Here is a 6,000-nt window from a genome sequence, read left to right on the forward strand (position 1 = left end):
AAGCATAGATCCTACCAAATGAGCCATAGTCAGCAAACAACCTGTGCACATACCATCTTTCCATTCACCTATGCCCAAGGTAGGCATCACTAAAAGATCACCAATCTTTCCCCACTGAACCAGGTCACAATCTGGCAGTCCCCCTCTAATCAGTGCTCCAGGCAGTCACCCATTAATGGATTGGAATTTGCATTCAAGATGGATTCCATCTGCCATTCCAGTTATAGCTGATGGGCTGCTAGCCAAAAGCTCTTGTTGGGCTAGCTTATACAGTCAATAGGGGAGCTTGTTAAAAGTGTAGTTTCAAATTTAGTACACTGAGTGAGGCCTGATAGTCTATATCTTCAATAATTTCCACAGGTGGTCTTTACGCACTGCCATGTTTGGGAATCTGTGATGCAGAGCACTCAGGGGAAAAGGAATGACGTAAATCCGAAGTTGCAAAGTGGTGGCCCATAAGCTAAATTTGGCTTTCGTATGTTTCACAGGGTTGGCTAAATAATTTTTACATGCTACATTTTGTATTTATATTTTATATTTATATTTCCCTATTTATAAAAATTGGGGGGGAAATCACATAAAATCAGGATATTTTCCTTCTCTTTAAAAATTAGAAAATCTGCATGTCATGTAAGCTCTGACTGTTGGTTTTTCTCCTTTTTGTAATGCAAGTGCCTGATTTAAGTTTTGATTGCCAAGGCATCCATTTCAAGGAGGCATCAACTTTGAAGATGACTATCACAAATAAACACATTGCCAGCCACACCACTAGATAAAGAGCTAGGCCACCACCGTCACTTTAAATTTCTGCTCTTGTTTTAAATTCACCGATAAACAGTGAACCCAAGAAACCCTAGGCTCCCATCTTCGACCCCAATAACAGCAGGACCCCAGGCCCATGCACACTCTCTCTCTCTCTACCAGAGACTTCGTTGTGTGGCCCCAGGTGAGGTTGAAATTTCTAGGTCTTGTGAGTAATAAATCTTTATTTTCTCAAAGTTTCCTGATGATTATTGCTGAAGGGCCTCTTGCAAGCATATTTTTTTTTTTTTGATTTTTTTTTTTTTTTTGATTTTTTCCTTTTTCTCCCCAAAGCCCCCCGGTACATAGTTGTATATTCTTCGTTGTGGGTCCTTCTAGTTGTGGTATGTGGGACGCTGCCTCAACGTGGTTTGATGAGCAGTGTCATGTCCGCGCCCAGGATTCGAACCAACGAAACACTGGGCCGCCTGCAGCGGAGCGCGCGAACTTAACCACTCAGCCACAGGGCCAGCCCCCCTCTTGCAAGCATATTAAGAACCACAAGGGCCAGTCCAACCACCACATTGGTTATTGATAGGCTGACACTGGCACACAACACTGCACCACGAGACTTCCATTCCAACACGGTAACAACTAGCTGGAAATGAACGGCCCTGCCTCTTTTGGGTGGAGCATGCACTTACCATTTTGTCACAGTCCTCTTCATTCCTTGATGTCTCCCTTCTTCTGCAGATGAATAACACTGCTGTTTACCATTGTGTTTTCACTCTTGTTTTGTTTATACAGATAGTATGTACAGAGAAGAGGAAAGTGAAATTTTTTATATAACCTCATCTTTGTCAAAAGCAGGAAAACAAATGACGGATCAAAAGGGCCAGTCTCAGAGGCAGAAAATTCAGGGATATTAAGGCATCAATCTCTTTCTCATGAAGTTTCAAGAAAGATTAATGATGTCCTTGTGCAACAGCTTTGCCAAATAACTGTGTCAGTTTCACAATCTTAATGACACCAGGGAAGTTTCACTCTGCCACTGTTTTTCTTATATGTTAAAGAGCAAAAGTTCAGTAGGATTGCAGCAGAGAAAGAAAGTCCATCTCAGAATGTGACACTGCTTTCTGCAGCACAGAATTTAGTATGATGGGGTTGGGTGCAGTTTGTCAGCAGAATCACCTCATTATAACCTGACTCCAGCTCTAATGAGGACCTCGGCATTGTCTTAAACATGTGCTATGGCAGGCCGGTCCTAAATTTAGTGGTTTGTGAGCAATCTTCTTATACGCCCTGATTATTTGTGATCTCCTAATTGGTTTTCCAATTGTATTCTGAAAAATATAAATTATATTACGCAAGGTTTTACACGTAATCATTCCATTAAACTTTACGGCAAGCAGTACTATGTAAGGATAACCATGATGTCATTTTTGAAAGTTTTAGTTATGTAAGTACACTTGAATACATTGTAGTCATAAACTTTTTAAACAACAAAGAGGTATGGAGAATGAAAAGTGAAAATTTCCCATATTCTCTCTCCTACCTCCTCACTGCTCCACCCTCATGGATTTCACTCTCCTTATCAGAACCATTCTAACATGAGGTGTGCATTTTTCCAGACCTTTTTCAACATAATTATATATACGATATATACTTTGGTCTGGATAATTTCTTATCACTTTTGAAATCGCACTATACATTTTATTTTACAACTTGATTTTCCATATAATTCCATAACTTGAATTCCGTATAAAACTTGATTTCCATATAATACGTTTGGAAAATCTTTCCTCGTCAGAATTTACCACATGATTTTTAACCATTGTGTAGCGTTCCATATCAACCATTCCTCTATTGATGGATATTTAGATTGTTTTAACTTCTTCTTTATGGCGTGGCAATTAATTCCCTTAATCATATATCTTAGTGCACACCTGTATGTAAAAAAGATATCTAGGAGTGGCATTTGCTGGTTCAAAGTGTATGTATAGTATAATTTTTTTAGGTACTCCCAAATTGCATTCTGCCTGCAATGTACCCATGATCTTGGCTATTATAAATATTTTAATGTTTGTCTATCTGAAGGGCAAAAATATATCTCTGTTTTAATTTGCTTTGAACATTTTTTCACAGGTTTATTAACCATTTATAATTTTTAAAATTTATATTAGTTGTTTTTTTCTTTCTTAATTTGCATGGAATCTTTAGATATTAAGGCTGATATCTTTTTACATATATATATTCCAAATTTTTTGTCAGGTTCACAATTGTCTTTTGTGTGTGTGTGTGTGTGTGTGTGTGTGCACGTGTGAGGAAGATTGGCCCTGAGCTAACATCTGTTGCCAATCTTCCCCCTTTGTTTTTTTTACTTGCGGAAGATTGTCACTGAGCTAACATCTGTGCCAATGTTCCTCTATTTTATATGAGATACTGCTACAGTGTGGCTTGACCAGCGGTGCTAGGTCTGTGCCAGGGATCCGAACCTGCGAACCCTGGCCGCTAAGCAGAGGGCGCAAACTTAACCACTACACCACCAGGCCAGCCCCCAGAATTGTCTTTTAACTTTGCTTTTGACATCTATTAAACAGAAATTCTGAACTTTCAGTTATTAAAATCAATTGACACTTTCCTTTATGACTTCTGTATTTTGTGAATGCCCAGGAAGGTTTTACCTACCTCATGGTTTTAAATATCTGCTTCTTTATTTTCTACACATGTTACTCACCAGGCCTATCAGCTTGGGTTTGAATCTGATAATGAGATGGTTATGAGGATCTTCAGCCTTCGTGAACACTGGGTGGACACGGAGTAAGCAAGGCTCTTCGGGGCCCAAGTGGCAATGTGAACTGCACATTAGGGAACACGCCCTTTCCCTACCTGTTAACATAGTCCAGCTCTATCAGCTTGTGGCTTTGGGAGTGGCATGTCTAGAGACAGCACATTAGACAATGACCATTCACATTGTATGTCCCTTTGGCATCGCTCAGCCTCCTGTCCAGATCAGCAGAGGAAGCTATCTCAATGGGACTCTACCCAACAAACAGACTTTAGTGATAATAACAATAATAACATTATTAACTATTAATAATTATATTAATAATGATGATGATAATCATGCCTAACATTGCCAAGCACTTACTGTGCACCAAGATGACGTGCATCATCTCATTGAATATTCCCAGCAACTTTATGATGTAGGTACTACTACCACTATGACCATCAGCATCTCCTCACATTTTCTGAAGGTGCCATAGCTAGTAAGTAGCAGAGCCAGAATTTAAATCAAAGTCTGTCCAACTCCAGAAGCTATGATTATAGCCCAGGAATTATCATGCCTCATCCTCAAATGGTTCATGAAATAATTCTTTGAGAATATCCAAAACACAACTGAGGGAGGCTAGTGAAGCAGCAAAGGTCCTCGAATCTAGTAAGGAGGTGTTTGTGTGATGTAAGCTGAACTTTAAATCAATACGAGTAGATTCAAAACTTGATATGGAAAAGGAAATAGAATAATTTCCAGATGGATATAAGATCTAGATGAGAGAAAAAATAATAATGCATTGAAGAGCTAAAAAGATGAAGTGATTTTTGTTAAACAGCTTGGAAGAGGAAATGGACTTTCCAAATATCAAACAAAACTCAGAAACAACTAAAAACAGACGATACACTCTGCTATGTAAAAATAAAAACTTACTGCATTGCAAATATGACCAAAAGTCAAATGACAGAGGACAGCTTTTGGAAGAAGCAGGGTGGGAATTTGCCACCAAAATCACTAATAAAAGACCAATGGCCTTAAATGTAACGAGTTCATATAACTCAGTAGGAAAAGTCTAAAAATCAAATTGGGAAAAATGGAAGATAAATATTAATAGAAAGGCTAATACAGATGGTTCTTGAACACATGAATTATTGTTCAGCCTTACTGATAATCTTTAAAAATAGTAAATAAAATCATAATGAGGTTACATTTTCATCTACCGGTTTGGCCATGATAAAAGAGAGAAAGAAAGAGAGAGAAACTATGTTGGACCGAGTTGAAGGGAAAATGCATTATGTAAAATGAATTATGAAAATGTATTTTTTTTATAAATTGTTGGTCAAAAGTATGTGGGTACAACTTCTCTCCACAGGAGGCTTGAATTTAAAATTTTTCAGAATAAAATTCCTCACACTCTTCGATCCAACAATTCCACAATTAAGTGTGACGCTGCACATACATGGCCACCTCTAAAAATGATATGCGTACGAAGATATTCACTTTATTGTATTAGCAAAGATGGGAAACAAGTTAATAAGGGACTATTTAATATTTAATAAGGTGAATAAATTACACTATATCCATACAAGGGAATACTTCAGAGTCAATAAAAAGAAATAAGCAGCTTAAACAGACTGACCTGTTAGCAAGTTAAAAAGCAAGGTACAGAGCGGTCTATAGATTATGCCAGAATATGTGGGGAAAATTTTGTATACACACACGTGCATACATACACAGAAGATCTCTGGACGGATTCACAAGAAAGAGAAGGAAACTGAGTGGTTGGGAAATAAGAGTGGGAGATTTATTTTTCACCATATACTCATGTATAACTTTTAAATTTGGAATCAAGTATAAATGTTACCTATTAAAATTTTAATAATTAATGTTAGTGGGAAATTTACAAGGATGTCTTCAACAGGAAGCATTTTTTATAGAAAAAATATTGAAGACAACTTCAATATCTATTAACAAGGAAATGATTTTTTTTTAATTTTATTTTTTTCCTTTTTCTCCCTAAAGCCCCCCGGTACATAGTTGTATATTCTTTGTTGTGGGTCCTTCTAGTTGTGGCATGTGGGACGCTGCCCCAGCGTGGTTTGATGAACAGTGCCATGTCTGCGCCCAGGATTCAAAGCAACGAAACACTGGGCCGCCTGCAGCGGAGCGCGCGAACTTAACCACTTGGCCATGGGGCCAGCCCCTGCAAGGAAATGATTTTTTAAAAGATGATACATGGAATCATGCACAGCTGTTAAAAATTAATTTAATCTTTATAATAGTGGATCGCTTTTAAGATTAAAAAAACCCAAGTTACCGTACAATAAGTATAATTTGGTCCCAATGTTTATAAAACAAAAACCACACTTGTGTATGTACATGCACACATCTAGGGATGTTTGTGAAAGAGGGCCTGGAATCTTACACTCTATGGATCCCTGAAAGACAGGGGGGAGTGGTGCGGAATCATTCTCATTTTTTTATTC

The sequence above is a fragment of the Equus asinus genome, chromosome 4 (assembly GCF_041296235.1).
Source record: "Equus asinus isolate D_3611 breed Donkey chromosome 4, EquAss-T2T_v2, whole genome shotgun sequence".
In the NCBI taxonomy this organism is placed as follows: domain Eukaryota; kingdom Metazoa; phylum Chordata; class Mammalia; order Perissodactyla; family Equidae; genus Equus; species Equus asinus.